Genomic DNA, 20585 nt, shown 5'->3' on the forward strand with positions numbered 1-20585 from the left:
ATTTTATCTGTAGCCAATCATATGCCAACTCTGGTCCCTGTTTTGTTCATGTGAAAGATGATAGGGTCAAGCCAGTAAATACAACACCCCAGCTCTCATGTCTTGTTGATGTCACAAGTCCAACCTCATCTCACTTCCACTCCACATTATCAGTCTCTCATATTTTTAAGTCAGATTTAAATCTTTGGTCCAACCCATCAAAACATGAGCAATATTAATAAGTCAGATTGCAATATTAATAAGTCAGATGAATCTATAGCCAGTTTATCAAAACAGCTCACCTCGGTGGAAGTTTCAATGAATAATTGCTTTTATTTATTCTCCTATTACTGCTTTCAATCCTGCTATGTTGAAACTCTCTTTCTGCTCCTCAAACAATGTCTTCAGAAGATTCCATCATTTTCTTGTGCTGTCATTTTCAGAATCTAGCTGAATTTTAAACTCACATTTTCTCCTCCAACACAGCTGGAGTGCAGAAGGCATGATCTGCTTTTATTTATTCCTATCCCTTCTTCCTTAGGGAAGTCTATTCTGGACTTGGCATCCCTCCTCCTGCTCTCTTCTTCCCTTACTCCTCTAATGTTGAGGGTTGGAAGGGTAAACAGGTAAGAAAGAAACACCTGCCTCTTGCTTAATTTCCATCTTCTGTCTGTTGCAATTTTTTTCTCTGTTGGGTTCTGATATAGATAGATAGATAGATAGATAGATAGATAGATAGATAGATAGATATATAGATAGATAGATAGATAGATATGCCTGTTGTTCTCCAGCATCAATATCCTCTGAGTGATCAAGCATTCAATATTGGCTCTTTAACAAGACACATGTGAACGTTCTTTGGAGCATTCTGCAAGACCATCTATGCTGCACCGTTCTCTGTAAGATTTCTATCCGTGGCTTGACATCCTGTAATTCTTCATAGCTCTTGGTCCTGGCAGAGCATCCCACAGCCTCTTGATTCCTGGTCCCTTCTCACTGTGGCCCACATTCTTGAACGGGGAACTCCTCAGTGACTTCACTACAAGTTTTTTCAGAGTCCATTTGGCCCATGGAAAGATCCTGCTTTGTTGCTGTTGTTGTTGTTGTGGCTGTTGTTATTTCCTGTATCTTTGACATTCCAACCAGTGTGAGTGTGGAGTACCCCAATGCCATCCCCTCTCTTTGTCTTGCTATTGGTCTTCAGTAATTGTCTTTTCTCTGCTAAGATATACACAAGGAGTACTTCAGTAAGTTTATTGCCTAAGTAGGTGACCTATCAGAGACAGTCTTCCCTTTTTTCAATTATCCTCAGTCGCTAATCGCGAATCCTTGGAGCCCTCATTCACTTGGTATTGAGAAAGCAAGTGTGCTTCCGAATGTGCCAATAAGTCTACCACAATGAATGTTGATTCTCACTAATTTCCATGCACTTCTTTACATTTCTCTGACTCTTTGCTGTCAGGCTAACCATGTGACTGATTCTAGCCAATGGAAGATGAGTAAAAGCAGCATGTGCTGACAGGATGACCTTGAAAAGCAAGATGGCAGAACCCAGAGATGGTAGTAACAGAACCTAGAAGCCCTGAAAGAGGTTTCCTGTACCAGTTGTTCATTTTTCTTTTCAGAAAGTGAAATGCTTGATGCTTCTTTGCCCTCAGCTTTCAGACCTATTTGAAGGCAATAGGAAAAGCCATCCAGCTACCAATGCTATTGCCTTTGTCTCCTCATTTGGTGATCTGAATAGAAGCCCACTGATTCAGCAAGTTCACATAGCCACAGAGAAAATGCCCTGAAAGGCTGTCATGAAATTGTATATGTGTTTCCTGCCATGATACTCTTTTCAGTTCATTCTCTTATGTTCTGTTTCTCTCCATAGGTTTGGCTAATTGTAACATCTTCAGTCTGCACTGCATATCTCATAATCGTGTACTTAAATGCAATGTTTAAGTTTAATGTCTGATACCTTATTAACTGAAATACACACAGTAAAAAAAAAATTGACAATGACTGCACCTTAAATTCTGAGAGGCTTCTGTATACATAGGGCTCCTTGAGTGATAGCCTTCCCTCATATTTCCTCAGTTCAACCCCTCAATATTGGTGTCATCAGAATAAGTGAACATTTGTCACAATACTTAACAAGGAGGTACATGACTTTAAAATTTATTTTTATCAAATTACTAGGACTAATTGGATCCCATGGTGCTTTGAATTCTTGTGTTCCACCCTGTTTACTGTTTCCTATTTGCATTGCTTCTTAGGAAACTTATGGTTTTAGAATGTAACATGGTGAGAACCTACAAAGAATGCTCTGAATAAGAGACATTTGCCCAAGTTCCTGTGAGTGTTTTTATTTAACTAAAATTTCCTAATACAAAACCATATAAAGTACAAATGCCAGCTTATAACAATTTCACCCACAAACTATATTTAAGCACAGCATAGTTCCCAAATAAAATAAGGCTACAGAAACAGCTTTACTGCCTAGGAAAAAAAAGATGTATGCTTTTAGAATAGTTAACCCACAACAGCACAGCTGACAACTTCAAATAAAGGCCACAATCCTGTGAGCCTGTAACTCAATTTTACATTGGCTTGGTGTAGTGTTTCATGTCATGGGTAGAGTTTCCTTACTGCTTTTAATGGTGGACTTTAGAAGCCTTCTTCCTGCAATTAGTATAATAGAGGATATAAGGGTAGAAACAGAAGACTTTTCCCCTGTTCTCCTAGGCAGTGAAAAAGTTTAAAATTATAAATAGTCCCAAGGTTAAACAGAGGTCACATCACTTTCCACTGACTCCATAATCTTGCTTATGTTTTGAGAGAATTTTCTGCTCAAAAAATAATTCTCTAGATAGATCCAGTCCATTGTCCGTGGACAAATACATGGCCCCAGTGGAAATTCTCAACTGCCCAGGTTATACCTGGCATGGCCTGTGCAGCCTTCTCATTCCAGAGGGAGGCAGTGTGCTTTCTGAAGACCATGGTGGTCAGAGCTGGTTCTTCAACAACTTTCTTTCAGTCATCCCCACTTTGCCTCCGGGTTATCAGTGCATTGCTGTTGCTCTCTCTGATTCTAGGCTGGGAACTCTCTGTATAAGGACTGTGCCTCAAGCCTTTTGACTCTTCAGCACCAATGGTTCTTGGCTCATAATAATCCATCACTTAGAAATATTGAATATTTTTAGTATTCAATATTTTGAATATTGGCCAGGCGCAGTGGCTCACACCTGTAATCCCAGCACTGTGGGAGGCTGAGGTGCGCAGATCACTTGAGGTCAGGGGTTCGAGACCAGCTTGGCCAACATGGTGAAACCCCGTCTCTACTAAAAATACAAAAATTAGCTGGGCATGATGGCTTGTGCCTTTAGTCCCAGCTACTCGGGAGGCTGAGGCACGAGAATTGCTTGAACCCAGGAGGTGGAGGCTGCAGTGAGCTGGGATCACGCCACTGCACTCCAGCCTGAGCGACAGAGCAAGACTCCATTTCAAAAAAAATTTTAAATAAATGAGCGAATGTAAATGTTTTTTCCTCATTGCCTTTCTAGATAAGTAACTAGTGAGATAAATTATTTAATCCTTAATTTCTGATGATTTAATAGATGATCTGTTTCATGCCATAGTTACCACCAATGAGTTTAATTTCAAAAACACTGAAAAGTTCCCAGTACTCTAAAAAAACATGTTCCAATGTGTTCACCAACGCTTAAAATTCCCATTCCATACTTTATTTCTTAGTGGGTAGATTTGTTCCCTACTAATAATGAAATATTCTCAGGAAGAGTAGCATATTAGATTATTATCAAATAGATGTGATGGAAGCAGAATTTAGAAACTGTTCTGAGGAGAGGAGTAGAATGAAAATAGAGAAAGAAGAAAAGAACTGAACTCTTGAAGGCACAAAGGATTATTTTAATGAGTAGTTAGTGTTTCTGTCCCAGTAATTCTGGAAAGCATCAGTCTTAATCAAAAACTAAGTACATTATTTGACAGCTCTTTGGAAATATAGTTGGGAAGAAAAGAGCTTTTTAGAACTTAAATAACAAAAATAGCTTATTTTTGAATGCCTACTTTTGAATATGTTTACGGACTCTACATATATTTTTCTCAGCCTTCAAACAACTCAATGGCAAGAGGTCTCATTTTATAGATGAAGAATCAAAGATTAAACAATGAATGGAAAAACAGGGTTTCTAACCACATCACATACTATTCCACCACCACCATCATCACCACCCTTTCCCGTGAACACGTTCTCCCAAATGCTATGTAAGCATAAATATGATTCTGTATGGCTCTGATTCAACTAAGCACTTTGCCACACTGCTGCTGGTTCTCACTAAGTAATGTCACAGAACTATATATTGCACTGCCCTAGCACAGAACTGTTTTTCAGAAGTGACTCAAATAGAAAGTGGCATTAGTATTAACATACAAAAACATTCTTTTTTTGAAACTCAGAATGCTGGATCTAAGAAATGGCCACTTTAAGCTTGCACTAAATCTGAGTTTTGATGCTTAGCACATTCATGCTTAACGATCTGAACAATACGTAGTGTGTCTCCCAACTGGTGCAGCTCATTCCCAGCAGCCTAGATAAAGCTGGTGGTGAGTATCCAGTCATTAGAGCTGGAAATGGACTCAGCACCTAGCATGAGCCAAATTGTGACTTCATGCAGGGCTATTTCTTTTTTCTTTTCTTTTCTTTTTTTTTTTTTTTTTTGGTTTGTTTGTTTCTGTAGCTGTTCTGTTGCATTAAAGAGGAAAAAATTAATATGAACATTCAGTTCAACGACTGCCTTTGAGCACCTCTTATTGCAAAAGCCCCATGCAAAGTAGGCACTGTGGAGATAAATAGATTTTAAAATATGCCCCCAAGGAAACTATGAAATTGCTGGCACAAATATTTAAGGGAAAATGGGCCACACTGACATTCCAGAATAAAACTGGTGAGCATTTCACTTATTAGGTAAAAGACAAAACTCTTACTCATATTGAAATAATGTTTTGGTCTTCTTCTGAAACATGATATACTTTCCTATATTTGACAAAACTGACTTATCCACTTATACCTGCTGTTTAGGGAGCCCCTACTGAGAACTGAGAAGTTTCTGTCCTGAAGTCACCAGCTGAGAGGGCTGTTGCTAAACTCTCCCCACATTCTGTCTCCCAATGGCGTCATAGTCTTTGAACACAATGTAAACACATGCTTAATTTTAAGATTGGCTTATTATCTACATTCAATATCTGTTTATCAGAGCCCCTCCTAGTCTCTACATCTGTCTACTTATTCCAAACCTTAGTACAACCTTGCCCATCGCTGAGGATGATAAACGTGACACAGATTGTCATTTTCCTTTTTATTCTAATGAGCAATCTGGCTCTCATTAGGGCCAATTAAATTAGAACATCCCCCCCAAAAAAGAATATTTAACGTTTATTCTGAGAACAAAAGAGAAAATGCAAGTGTAATCTGTCAGTTTATCAGGCAATATTTTTAACTTAATATTAAGAAATTGCTGTGAACTCATAAATAAACCATTAGCAAAAAGAAAACTGCTAATTAAGGTATAATCCAATCTGTTCGTCTCCATTTTGATCATAGGGTAAAAGTTCAATAAACTTTTTGATCGATACACCACAGAGATAGAAGTGAAATAGTCAAGACTTTTAATCAGGTAATTCACACTCCAGGAGGAAGAGAGGAAAAAAACACTTTGCCTCAATTCCCTCAAAATTTTGCACTAAAAATCTTGCTTTGGGGTGACTTAACCTCTCACTTATAATTTTACAAACGACATAACCTGAGCGCTTAGAGACCATTTAGCCCAATTCCCTCATTTTACAAATGAAGAACAGAAATACAAAGACTAAGGGAGGCCCCTGGGGGCAGGGCTGGGCTGAGAACCAGGTGTCCCGACGTCAGCTCCTCCCACCTCACCTCCCTTACAAAAAAAGGGGATGAGGAGGATACCCCTGTTGTACACAGGAGGTGGGGCGCTGCTTAACTTTTGTTAGCACCATCCGTGGGGGTGCTTGGGAAGTTTCGCTCCCTCTGAGCGTGGTGACGTCATGTGAGCCAGGGGTTTTCCTAAAGGCAGCCTATGGCGCTGGCCAACGGGACCAAATCTCGGAGGGCCAAATTGAGGGAGTGTGAAGTGGGGGATGTGGCTGGAGAAGAGAAGGTGATACTAGGCCAGGACAGCTGCAAAATGACTGACAACGAGAATGAGAATATGGGTTCCTCTCTTGAGTCCCCAGAATTTTTTTCAAGTTCTTCAGCTGCATACATTTGGCTCTCTGGCGCCCTTTGTTTTCTGGCTGATGATCCTTTTATTTTTCCTGTCCTACATTTAAAAAAGAGAAGGAAAGAAGCGGGGAAGTCGGTTCCAACTACTCCTCTCAGCCAGTCCTCGAGCGCCCTCTGCCGTGTACATGGGAGCTCTTTGTCTTAACCTTGCAAGCTATTCCTGGGTGTTGCTTTCCGCTATCAACAGAAGGTTATGGCGACATCTACAGAAGGTTATGGCGACATCTTTGCTTCTGTCTGCTGCGCAGGAAAAGCTTGGAAAATACAAAATTAGGTTGATAAAATTTATTTCCTGTAGGAGTGTCTCCTAATTCAAGTAGAATGTCGCTCACCAGTGGGCTTAAATAAACCCTTAATCTTAAACATCCACTTTATCATGAAAATGGCACTATTTATTCCACTGGCGATATCTTGTGTCGAAATCTAAACAGTATTTCTTCTCTAATGGGAGTGAGACAGAAAGTCCTGCCAATCAAGCAGGAAAAAGAAGCCTGCATCAGACAGCAGGCCTCTGTTTCAAGGGATAAAAACCCATATTCATTCACCCAGGACTGCCGCAACTTTGAAAAACAATGTCAAAAGGAAAAGAAGGCATTGTTGCAAAAGAAAGTTCTCTGGTGTTTGTTTCATTCTTTTTTCTTTTATTTTCTTCTCTTAAAGAAAAAAATAAAAGCTGGTATAATTCCTGGTTTGCTTAAAGGCTAATGTATATTTACAGAAGCATCCAAGCCATGAATCGCTTTGAATTGAGTCGCTCTTAGATGTACAATAGGCCTACTGTGTTGCAAAGAGTCTGGCCACCCATCATGACCCCCTATTCAGTCGACCGTCCATTAATCTAAACACAGGCTCACTCAGAGACATCCGGAAGCCCAACAATGGTTTACATTTTTTGGATGCTACCTTCTGGTTACTGTACCTAAGTGGGGAAATGTTGCTGAGAGATATTCCAATTTGACTCCCAAAGGGGTTTTTAAGCAAGTTTCCATCCACTTGCCCTAAGCACAAAAGAACAGGTTTTCTTTTCCTCTGCCAAGTATCAATTTTTATATCAGATAGACGTCAATTATTGCTAAAAAGCTGATACAATAATAATGGAGCAGCACACAGTGGGCAGAGTCCCACTGCAGTGAAATTGGATGAGGATTTGGTTTGATTATGTAACTTTTTAGAGCAGCGTAGTTTCTGCTAATAGCATGATAAATAAACAGCATCTATAGAATGTCTGAAGAATGACAATTTTAAAAAGAAAGAAAAAACAAAGGTGACCCTTGAATGTCTCTGACAACTAATCAATTTCTGACTACCTTTTTAGTCCCTTCCCTTTACCTCACCAACAACTGCATGTCACCAAACAAGGTTTCCCAAAGAATCTCCTTCTTTCCCCTGCTGGATCAGGTGAATCATAGAATCCACCAAACAACTGACAAAAAGTTTTGTTCTACCATAAAGCAATGTAAAGATTAAATGTAAAGCAATGGCCAGATTTCACTTGGAACTTTCTTCTTGTTCAAATTCATTGTAAAATCCCCTTGGTTTAAAACAATGTAAGGTATACATCCATACCACCCTGAACGCACCTGATCTCACCTAAAACAATGCAAGAAGAAAATCACGTATTCTGCCGGAAATTCATTTATTTATCTGTACTATAAGACCATTGACTATTCCCTCACTATTTCCATAGTTTTATTAATGCTACAGAAAGAGAAAGTAACATTTTTCCCCAAGATCCCTTCTCATTTTATGGAGTAGATATTCTGAGGCATTACCTAAGTACTCCCAAGCATCCAAATATCCAAATCTAAAATATCTAAAATATCCCAAATATCTAAACACCTCAGATGGGTGAAAGCCTACCTTTTTTGGGAGATATTAATAAGAGGAAGAGGGAGAGAGCTCACATCCTTATTTTTAATTCATTGCTGTGTCTAAATATCCCCACTACCGGCATCTAAGCTGAATTCTCCCTAGAAATGCTCAGTGCTGGTTATCAGAAGAGAATATGACATAATGATTAACTAGCACAGTATTGACTGTTTCTACTTATCACCACCATGACAAACTGCAAGATCGAACTTCTACTCCATCCCTCATTTTTGTCCACATGAAATCAGAAACCAATTTGACCCATTTATTCACTGAAATGCTTTAATTAGATGGTCTCAGGTACTCTCCAGAAATTACTTTCACTTTCTAACTTCATCACCCACACCTTTTCGCCAGCCACCACCCCTTTAAAGAGACCTCCAACCCAGGTGCTTATTAAAATAACAGAAGCCCAAGCTCCACCTAGACCTACTAAATTAGAAACTCTGAGATGGAGGCCCAGGAATCTGCATTTACTAAGCTTCCCCCATCACCAGGTGATTTTGATGCAAATGCATTTATTTTATTGCCCCCATAATTCTGAGGAATCACAGTAGAAGCTAACATTTATTAGACTTCTGTTTTTTGCCAGGCACTGTTTGAAACACTTCATACATGTATTAATTCTTTTAATTATCACAATAACTTTATAAGAGGGTACAGTTTTTACCCTTATTTAGATGTTGATTATCCTTTCTGAGATAAAGGGACATTAGGAAACTTATTCAAGAGCACACAGTTAGTATATGGCAAGAGAAAAGATTCAGATCCAGAGGATGTCATTCCAAGCCTGTCACTAAATCACCAGGTTTTACAATCTCTAAAACAATTATTTGTCCTCTGTCTTCTCTACTAGGCTATGAATTTGTTAAGGGCAGGAATCATAGCTTTTCATCCAGATAGCTGCAGCACTCATCCAAGTGTGTGATGAACTCAAGAAATGTTTATCGAATTGTTTATTAGGTTGGTGCAAAAGTAATTGCAGTTTTGGCCATTAAAAAGAGGTAAAAACCCAGCACTTTGAGAGGCTGAGGCAGGCAGATCACGAGGTCAAGAGATTGAGACCATCCTGGTCAACATGATCATAGTAGAAACCCCGTCTCTACTAAAAATACAAAAATTAGCTGGGCATGGTGGTGCATGCCCCTAGTCCCAGCTACTCGGGAGGCTGAGGCAGAATTGTCTGAACCCGGGAGGTGGAGGTTGCAGTGAGCCAAGATTGCACCACTGCATTCCAGCCTGGTAACGGAGCCAGAATTCGTCTCAAAAAAAAAAAAAAAAAAAGGTGAAAACCACAATTACTTTTGCACCAACCTATAAAATGTAGAATAAACCAAGATACAATGTTTTTGTCTATGGATAGTATTAGGCTGGTGCAAAAGTAATTGTGGTTTTTGCCATTACCTTTGCACCAACCTAATATCAGTGAGATTTTTTAAAAACCCAAAACCTCATTGACCACAAAAGTAAATAAATAAGTAAATGTGGCAGTGCTTTGGTGAAACACCAACGAGATTATGTCTGGTTTTCATTAAAAATCATAAATAATATAATAAATATATCAAGTTAATTCATACCAGAAACCAAAGCTTACACAGCGTCATATTGTAATACCTCAGAAAGCAGTCCTGGGGACAACCAAGAGGTGCCCAGGGGTTTACTAGTGATCCCCAAACCATGTTGTCATGTCCCTGGGTCTAGGTGTAACTTCAAAACATAAAGAATACACAAGACTATATTGCTGCTTCATTTTGAGGAGAGGCATGTCACTCCTCTTCTTCCTTATCAAATACCTAGAAACTGCAGCCACACAGATCAGTTAAGTAAACATTTCCAAATCTGTGAAGGAAGATCCAGCTAGCTGTACAGTGGTGGTAGTGCCTTTCAAGTTTGGCTCTGCTCCCTAAAAGGCATAGGCATTCACCCGTTTCATCAAGGTAGGGTATTGTCAGGTGTGTCCAAGTGCATTAGAAATGTCACCGATGTTACCAGCTGCTTCCTAAGAAGAAAAAAGACCTAGAACCCGAATTATGAACAAACAGCATCTTATTTACATAACTGATATCAGAACTCACATGTTGTGTCCACACTTAGTCTAAGTCCAAATAAAACTGAGAAAGCACATAAACTATTCAGCCAGATATTTAGCATTTTATATATTTATAAGTATATATCTATATCTATATCTATATATCCATATCTATGGATAACTATGTAGACGTTTTTCTATTTTTTAATCCAGATGTTTTGATGCTATATTTACATACATATATACATAAATAGTCATAGTCATCAAATTTCTAATCTGTTGCTTCAACTCCCACATCTTCCAAGTTTTTGACTCAGCTAGGATCACAGGTACCCACTTCTGGATGCACACACCTCACACACAATGCTGACCCTGATGGGATTTTTAGATGAGTTTCAGGGGGTCTCAGGGAATCTCATTTAAAAAAAAAAACTGTCAGACCCCAGAAATTAACTCTTTTCTTGTTTCCAGACTTGCTGAGGAAATATTTTTCTCTTTTTTAGAGAAAATGTATACACCATACCCTACAAGAGCATGTGTCATCTAAACTGTATAAGGGATCGTTTGCTGTTGGTGACTTTGAAGTTCTGAATAAATACTCAGAACAAATATCATATTGAAAGTCTAGCCATTACCAGACATGGACACAGCCGCACATTGCCCAGCACTGCTTTGCTGCAGAGAGTTTGCTTTACAAGCTCACGACGCCGGGATAGTCCAGCATTTTGGTCACGCGGGGCTAAGACCAAATTATCAGACTGGAAAAGAAGCAGCCTTGCTTGTGCAGAGAAGTAGAGTCATCAGCATCCTGATTACTTTTAGTGATACAACATATATCTCCCTTTCTTTTCTCCAAGAGTCGTTATGAAAATGGTGATGAAGGTTGCAGCCACTGTCAGCTCCTCTAGGACCAACAACAAAAAGTAGACACCTCACTACTGAAAGTAAGATTTTATATGATTTCTGCTTCCTTTTGTGATTTGCTTCCATATTCTCCTGCCAAGGAATGCAACAGCTTCATAAACAGTGACATGAGGACAGAGCTTGGCTTTCCAATCTAAGTTAGAAGTGGTTTGGTTTGGACCTGCTAAGGGGAAGCATTCTGTATTCAGTCTGATTGGTTCACTCAACCCTCCTTCTAAAGAAAAAGAAGTCTTACCCCCCAACTTTCAGAACCACAAAACACGAAACCGTTCATCTCTCACTTTAGAACTTTGCTTGAACCACTCAACACCCCTAACTGAGGCATGCGTCTCTCCATTCAGAGAAGCCCATTTCTCAGAGCCAAGCACATTTCTATAAATGCTTCATGTGGGAAGGAACAAAACCAATAAGTCAGAAAGCTGCCTCAGAAATGATTGGAAGTGTTTCCTTTCTTCCCCCAGCAGATTTGTTGCTCCATGGTGATTTTCCGGTGTGATCATTATGCAAGGCTTGGCTGACTGTCAGTAAAGGACAGAGTATTTGGCTATCACTATTATGACTTTTACATTTGGGGCAATTGCTTTCAATGAATACAAATGTGCCAGTGAGCAGGACTAAAGTACACAAGTTATGCTCCACAGCAAGCTCTGATGAGCCAACACCTCAGATTTTTGGGAACCTATGGCCTGGCCTCATTTATCTTTCTCAAAAATGGAAGCCACTGCAGGGGCCATAGCATTGGAAGCCTGGGACCCACCACTCAACTGGAGTCTGGACAACAGGCCATGGACCTCAGGACTCTTGGGCCCTCGGTGTTGTGCCAATCAATCAGCAAACACTTATTGATCACTTTGCCAGGTCCAAATGGCATCAAGTTTTTCACTTGAAAGGGCGGTCACTAGTAACAAATTTTGCACTGTAAAAATAGTGCTGCCTACAAGACACCTGCAAATGAATTACGCTCTTTCAGTCCTGACAACGGCTCCACTAGGTAGCCGCTACTCTTGTCCTTACTGCACAGATGAGAAAACTCAACCTCGGAGGAGTTCAGTGCTATGCCCCAAATCACAAAGCCGGCAAATTCAGAATCACATTTAGGCCTGATCTCTTTCCACTACCCATCAGCTGTGAACATTAGCAAGGAACTTGGTCCTGGTGCTCTCCTTGGAAGAGTCCCACGTTCCCAAGAGTGGTACAAAGTTCCTTGAGAATCGAACAGCCAGGGCTACAGGAGGGAGAAGTCCCTGCAGCTCCCTGCATACCCAAAGGCCACCGGGCCTCCTTGCTGTGGTTCCTTCAGAATACACCATCAGGTAGATCATTCCTGAATTTTATGTGTCTAGCCCATGTCATCAGGAAAAAGGGAAGGTGCGACAAGACTCATGTTCATGACAGAGTGTTTAGACGCAGAAGCTCTGGAATCAGAGAGACCAGCTTGGAATGCTAGCTCTGCACTAATTTGGTGTGTGAGCTTCGGCACTTTTGGTCTTCTTGTTTTGTTGTTCGTTCTTTTGTTTTCTTTTTCTTTCTTTCTTTCTTTCTTTCTTTCTTTCTTTCCTTCTCTCTCTCTCTCTATTTATTTTGAGAGAGGGTCTTCTTCTGTCACCCAGGCTGGAGTGCAGTGGTGCGATCTCGGCTCACTGCAACCTGTGCCTCCCAGGTTCAAGCGATTCTCCCACCTCAGCCTCTTGAGCTGGGGTTACAGGCACGCAGTACCTCACCCAGATAATTTTTTTTTTTTTTTTGGTGGAGACAGGGTTTCACCATGTTGGCTAGGCTGGTCTCCAACCTCAAGTGATCCACCTGCCTCGGCCTCCCAAAGTGCTGGGATTACAGGCGTGAGCCACAGCGCCCAACCTGTTTTGCTTTTTAATTACTTTCACTTCAGTTTCCTCATCCATTAAACAGAAATAATAAAAATGCCTACTTCCAAAGGGTCACTATAAGAATTAAATAACATTGAAAGCAAAGCCACATGGTGCCCGGCATATGGTAAGCACTCAATCAATAATCACTATTCATATTGTTATCATCATTAATTTTATATTTATATAATACCTCTGGACTAATTTTATTCTAAAATATACTAATTTCCTGTATGAAGCCAGTCTGACAAACATCAGTGGAGTGCCTGGCACTGGACAAGGCCCCGGGAACACCAGGAGGCATCGGAGAGTCTCTCAAGTAGAGAAAGGTGCTCGGCATAGGAGGAGCTTGATTTAGGAAGGAGTATGTGGGCATTAAGTGAAGCTTAGAGATTTTTTTAAACTGTTAAACATTTGGAAAAGGAAGTTTTATGCAGGCCCATGTATGCACACGGTGCTCATATGCAGTACCTTGGATGACAGTTCTTGATTCTTCACCTCTACTCTAAAAATATTGCCCGCCTTCTGCCCTGTTCGCTTCGTATTTTGCTAAGCAACTGGCTAGTTTATTTGAAAAAAAAAATATGCAAGGAAGTGTTAGTAACTTAACTTTACTAGTCTTAGAAAATAAATTGGAATTGGAATTGGAGTAGTTAAAGCTCTCCCTATTGGGAGCTACAGGCAATATTGTTCTCAGGAGTGTATACTTGGGGTTTGGCAGGTGGAAATGTATTCATTCATTTATCCAGTCAGCCAACCAGCCAACCAGCCAGCCAATCACTCAACAAATGTGCCAGCATATCGATGTTGAACAACACAAGTATGACCCTGACTTTATTGGACTTTGAATCTAGAAGGAGTGGCAAGCATTCAACAAGCAGACTAATAAAGAAATAATTGCAAATAGTGGTAAAGGCTAAAGAAAAAAAGATAAAAGATGGGGCAGAGGACATGCGTACATGCAGCGATATCAGGAAAGACTTCTGTAAGGGCAGGTATTTAAATTGAGGTGTGCAGAAGAAGCCAGCCCTGCAAAGACCAGGTCAAGCAGCAGATGAGATGGCAGCGAAAGAGCTTGGGCTCTAAGTCTCAAAAGAGGCTAGCACCATAAGAGCTTGGGATGGGCAGCCAGAGACAGATCATGCATTGCCTTGGAGATCCTGAAAAGGAGTGTGGATTTTACTAAGATACTAGAAGATCAGGAAAGCTTTCCAGATCTCATCCACATGTAGGATCCTTTAATTTATATTTGTATTTCAAGAAAGCGTAATCTCATTTTAATTTAGGACAAAAACCTTTAGCTCTCTTAACTCTTAGTCAGCACCATCTCGCTTCTCTGTAATTTCAGACTGTTGCCCTGCCCAGCACACTGTGCCAGAAAGAGCACAGGTCACCTTTGTTCTTTATGGTGCTACCATTGCCAGTAGCTCGACCTTGAGCAAATTACTCAGCATCACAAATCTTGTCTCCTTCATCTATAAAGAAGGTAGGATTGGGGTTGATCTCAAAGATCACTTTTGCTCTAAATTAATTTGACCAAAACAAGAAGAAAATAACGTCTTACCCTCCCATGGCTTGGCACTTACATTTCCTGCTGCAGAAAAAGTGTGATTTAGGGGGTAAAGAGCATGATTTAATCTTTACCTGCATGCTAATTCTTCTACCTTGAGCAAATGACCTTATCTCCCTAAGCCTGCTTCCTTGTCTGTAAAATACACGTAATAGCCATACCTACTTTATTGGGTTCTTACGAAGATCCGGGGGCATAATTATTCACAATGCCATTAATATCATCAACATGCATAGAGCCTCCCATAACAGTTTGGCAGGACTTGGATGGGGGAAATAATGGGTGTAAGACTTGAGGCATAATACCAAACAGGTCTTGGGACTTACTTTCATGAATCAGCATGTACTGTGCCAATACTAAGGGTGAACCAACATGAGCACTAGATCTGTTTGGAGCCCAGAGGTAAAGTCTGGTCTAGAAACTTGAGGCCGTTGAAAAGTTTTCAGCTCAAAAGGTATTAGCTCACTTGATGTGAAACACATGGTCTATTGGGAACCTCAAGAAAGCACCAGCCATCCACAGTTCCCATCTCTCGTGTGTAAAGAATGAAAGGGGGTGGCTGGACAAAGCTTTATTCTACCAGATATAGTCACTGCCAGCAAAGAAAGAAGAAGAAAACAATTAAACTTCTCACATGAGCTAAATCAAATAAGCCCACCAACCTCTTAGTAAAATATACAGGCATTAAGCCTGGCTGCCTTGACATGTGTTTAAAGACTACCCAACTTTCAGAGGGATTGAATAAATAGACTTCAAGTTGTGCGGCTCTCAGGAAAATTTCAAAAGTAAATGCCATTTGATGGCATTGTTTTCCCCTTCTGTTCATAAAATTCACAGAATCACAGGGTTGGAAAAAAAATAAGAAAATAAGAAATCATTTCACCCCAACCTGATTTCTAACTCATTGATTTCATAGGTCAAATGATTCTGAGCAAGATGATCCTAAAGTTCAAGTTGTGACTCAACTGCTTAACCAAATAAGATACATGCACTCATAAACACCACATCCTCCTTACTTCCTGGCAGGACTTCCCACCTATCCACCGAGGTCATCAACAGTACCAATGTCCCCACATTCCACACCCAGTAAAAATGTCTAAAGGGACAGAGAAATCTAAAAAATGCACTAACAAATCTCTGAAATCAGATTGCCTGGATTCAAATTCCAGTGTCACCACTTACAGGTTGTGTGAAATTGGGTAAGTAAACTTCTGCAAGCCATAGTTTTTTCATCTATAAAATCGAGATCAAGTTGTGACTCAACTGCTTAACCAAATAAGAGAGCTGGAGTAGAAATGAAGACTAGGGAGCAAAAGGGTAGGTCCAATTTTGACGACATTTTTATTTCTCTGAGGTCTCAACCACATATTGGCCAGCTTCATTTTGTATAATTCCAAGAATATTCTGCTTATGCAAGTACTTCCCAGTCAAATACGTCTTTTGAAATTAGTAGGTGTGTTTCCTGGACTTGGCTGCTTCCAGTTGTCGGCCATTTGGAAAGCCAGGAGGAAATGAGGAAAGGCGATAAGGACAGAGGGCTGACAGGCTGCCAGCTCTAGTTCTATTCCTGACTCCACACAGAGGAACACAATGATAAGTAGTCATCTAAAAAAAGAAAAGTGAATGGGGTGTGGGGCCCTGCTTTCTCAGTAATGATTACTCAGTTTAAATAGACAAAATATTGTATGATAAGTTGGTTACCAAGTTGTATGTAGGCTACAGCTTGTATACTGGAAAGTAGGAAGGACAGAGGGAAGGAAGTGGAGGGTGGGTTGGAAGAAAAGCAGGGAAAGACAAACAGGTAAGCATGCAAAAATGTACTAAAATATGAATTAAATGGTCATAACCATTTATTGAGGACTAGGCTCTGTACTCTATGCTTTAAAGATATTTTCATGTCAGTCCTCAAAGAAAGATATTCTTTTTCAAACAAAAAAACCTTCATGGTTTGTTATTACTTCAGAAGGCTTGAGTGGCTTTTTTCTCTTCTCTTCTTATACTATGGAAACATTGCTTTGAAAATGGAAAACAAATGTTTACTGCTTTTTTTTTTTTTAGACGGAGTCTCGCTCTGTCACCCAAGCTGGAATCTAGTTCCATAGAACTATCGCAGTGGTGCAATCTCGGCTCACAGCAGCCTCTGCCTCCCAGGTTCAAGTGATTCTCGTGTCTCAGCCTCCCGAGTAGCTGGAATTACAGGCATGTGCCACCACACCCAGCTAATTTTTGTATTGTTAGTAGTGATGGGGTTTCACTATGTTGGCCAGGCTGGTCTCGAACTCCTGACAAGTGATCTGCCAGCCTCGGCCTCTCAAAGTGCTGGGATTACAGGTGTGAGCCACCACACCCGGCCTGCTTTCTGCCTTACGACTGGCCCTGTGTCTATAAAGCATTGAGTGAGGCAGCTGACCACCCAGCAGACAAGGACTCAGAGGAAGATACCGAGGAGAATACAGAGTATGGCTTACCCCTGATCAGAGTGCACAAGAGACCCAAGGAGCTCAACAAAGGTTGAAGCCCTGTCAGAAATCCTTTTACTGATCCTGCTTCCCTCTATGCAAACTGTATTGCACCTCTTAGCTCTCCAAAAAGGGTGATTAAGATCCACAGGAAACTTTCCCTGTTGTTCAAACTAGTCCTAGATGGACTATTTTAACTGAGTCAACTTGTGACTGCCAAGCACTTACTTGAGAGTATTAGTTTGTAATATAAATAACACTTAAATATACACAGTTTTCCCTTATTGAAAAAAAATTGTGTCTTATATTTTAGAATTGTAACAGTAGAGGCATTTAAGAGAACAAGCTTGTAACAACAGAGTAAGCACCAGAACAATCTTCTCTAATTGGGAGGGAAGTTCCTCAGTTTTCCATAACGGCATTGACATTACATCTCCAGATGCTCTGCCAGATTGTTAACTCTACACCCCACAGTATCTGATTTTGGCAAGCTTAGATCAGGACACACAACTGAAGTCAAAACTGCCTAGGAGCCATGTGAATAAAGACCAAGTCTCAATTAGCGGGTCAAGAAACAAGCTAATCAATTAGCAGCCTGGCTTTCTCCAACTCACCAAATTAAGATGCCTTTATAAGCATAGATGATCTTTGTAAATGAACTTTCCCCTCCAGTTCCTCCTCTGGGAGGTTAGACATTATAAGAAAATAGTTGTATGAATCATCTATATTTCTAAAAAATACTGAGTGCCTCCAGGTGTGACACAGATGGTGGACAGTAAAAGGGGAGAAACCATTTTTCATGAATAAGGCACGTAGATACATGCACTCATAAACACCAAATCTTCTTTACTTCCTGGCAGGACTTCCCACCTCTCCACCAAGGTCATCAACAGTACCAATGTCCCCACATTCCACACCCAGTAAAAATGTCTAAACAGACAGGGAAATCTAAAAAATGCACTAACAAATCTCTGAAGTCAGATTGCCTGGATTCAAATTCCAGTGCCACCGCTTACAGGTTGTGTGAAATTGGGTAAGTAAACTTTTGCAAGCCATAGTTTTTTCATCTATAAAATCGAGATCATGTTAATACTTTCCTCTTGGGATTTTGTGAAAATTAAATAAGTTAATGCCTAGAAAGTAACCAGTATTGTGCCAGACACCAGGTTTTATGGTCAGGACATAATTGCTAACCTGTAATATTCCTTCAAACAAAAAGAAAGAGAAGAGGAGAGAGGAGGAGAAGAGAAACAGAAGAGAAGCAAAAAGGAGGGAAAAAAGATTTACTTTATCCTCTTCATATTTCTGTGATGATGGAAGAAAATTTAGCTGAACATCTTTAGGATGTGTTGCAGCCAAGAGAAGTTAGATGCCCTTCAGAAGAGGGAAGAGGAAAGCCAGGAAGAAACCAAGTGTCTTAGTCTGTTTTGTCCTGTTCTGTGCTATAACAGAATATAACAGACTGGGTTATTTATTATTTATTTATTTATATATTTTGAGAAAGGGTCTTGCTCTGTCACCCAGGCTGGAGTGCAGTGGCCCGATCACAGCACACTGCAGCCTAAGCTTCCCAGGGTAAAGCAATCCTCCCCAGTCAGCCTCCTGAATAGCTGAGACCACAGGCATGTGCCACCATGCCTGGCTAATTTTCGTCTTTTGTAGAGATAAGGTTTTGCCATGTTGCCCAGGCTGGTCTCAAACTCTTAGGCTCAAGTGATCTGCCTACCTTGGCCTCCCAAAGTGCTAGGATTAAAGGCATGAGCTACTATGCCTAGCCCAGCCACATAATTTATAATGAACAGAAATTCACTGGCTCATGATTCTGGAGGCTTGGAAGTCCAAGATCAAGTGGCTGTCATCTAGTGGGGGCCTTCTTGCTGTGTTATCCCAATGCAGAAAGGCAAAGACAAGGTGAAAAAGAGATCAAACTCACTTCCTCAAGCCATTTTATAATTGGCATTAATCTATTCATGAAGGCAAAGTCTTTATGGACTTCTAACCTCTCAAAGGCCCCATCTATTAACCCCGTTGCATTGATAATTAAATTACCAGCACATGCTTTTGAGGGGGACCCATTCAAACCACAGCAGTAACAGAAACTGCCGTATCATGAATATCGATCATGTACCAATTATTTTGTCCATATCACCTCACTTTCTGAAGAAACGCACACTCCAGAACTTCAGGCTTCTGCCACATGTCACACAGTCAGTTGAGCAGTGGAGTTGATATTTAAACTCACGTCTGTTCTTCTATAAGGTTCACCTTGTATCACCACAGCTGCGATGTCAAATTTGATCCAAAAATCATTTGCATAGTTTGTCTTATTTTATCTGTCCTTCCCAACAATGCTGGTAGAGAAAAAAATTAAGCTGTAATATTATTTCCAAAGAACATTATATGATCCTTAGTTTTTAAACTCAAACTCTGATTGACATACTAAGGAGTTTAGGCTTGGGTTATTATTGTTGTTAATGTCAGACTCTCATCAAAAGGAGGAATTACACTTCTTAGGAAACACCCTGAATAAAATTAAGTTTAAAATAGGACCTGTCTTTCCAGATGCCTCAAACTCCACAGGTTTCAAATTAGTCTAGACATTCAATGGCCTGGAGGCAAGAGTCTGGAACAGTTGTCTATTCTCACTGATCCAATTAAGAAGGACATGAGAAAGACTATCAGAGAGGTGTTTACTGCACACAAGGTTACCAGTGGATTCTTCCTCCCATTCTCTTGCCCAAATTATTGAAAAAGCCTCCATGCTGCTCTCCCAGCTCCTACTTTTGCCCACCCCAATCTATTCCCTGAGTTGTGGTAAAAGGGATCTTAATGTGCATCAGATCATGTCACACTCTTCCTCAAAACGTCTTTGTGTCTTTGAATTATCCTTAGAATCTACTTCAAAAATTTGATATGGCCTTTGAAGTCTTGAATGATCTGGCCCCAGCCTCATCTTGAGCCACATTCATTATCCAGGTTTTTAAAAACATGAACAAATTTTGTTTACATGACCAACTCTCACCAAACATTTTCTGCTTCAGAGCCTTTGAATATACTGCTCTTCCTACCTACAATAATCTTCTTTGCCTCTCCTATAGTCCCAAGCCACCAACACACACACACACACACACACACACACACACACAAACACAACCAACACAACCATTCCCACTGCCACTTCCTTCTCGTACTTTAGGTCTTCAGAGAAGCCTTTCCTGACCCACAGCCTTCAGTACTTCTGGGCCCACACAGGCCTCCATCCCAGCCATTGGTTCTTGTTAATATCAGCCTTTTGTTTTCTTCATAGCAATCAGGACAAGTTGAGTCTTCATTGGCTCCTCACTGCCTTCCTGGCACATGGAGGGCCTCCATAAAATTTTGTTGCATAAATGAGCAAATGAACAAAGGTGTATGCAGCATGTTATCCTCATTTTGTTTTTCTTCAGATCTCTAATAACTCCCTCAAGCTGTATTATAACTTTCCTTGTTTACCTCTTTATTGTTTGACGCTCCTTCTAGAAAGCAAACTCCACCAGAAGAGAGACTTCGTTGGGTTCGTTGTTTTATCCAGTGCCCAAAA

At 40.4% G+C, this 20585-nt stretch overlaps 1 protein-coding gene across 9 annotated transcripts in view; it reads right to left on the bottom strand.

The window, feature by feature from the left end:
- LOC134758841 (uncharacterized) overlaps positions 1-20585 on the bottom strand; it is a 330244-nt gene that overhangs the window by 241346 nt on the left and 68313 nt on the right. Inside the window, exons 3-4 of one of the 9 annotated variants that reach the window (XR_010134490.1) lie at positions 19155-19356; positions 15923-16151 (exon numbers count right to left, since the gene is read on the bottom strand). The exons of the other annotated variants lie outside the window; for them this stretch is intronic. The gene's annotated coding sequence lies outside the window, so the exon portion shown is untranslated. Of the gene's footprint in view, positions 1-15922; positions 16152-19154; positions 19357-20585 lie in introns of those variants that run through there. 9 annotated transcript variants of the gene reach the window in all.

Source organism: Gorilla gorilla, chromosome 1, assembly GCF_029281585.2.
Source record: "Gorilla gorilla gorilla isolate KB3781 chromosome 1, NHGRI_mGorGor1-v2.1_pri, whole genome shotgun sequence".
In the NCBI taxonomy this organism is placed as follows: domain Eukaryota; kingdom Metazoa; phylum Chordata; class Mammalia; order Primates; family Hominidae; genus Gorilla; species Gorilla gorilla.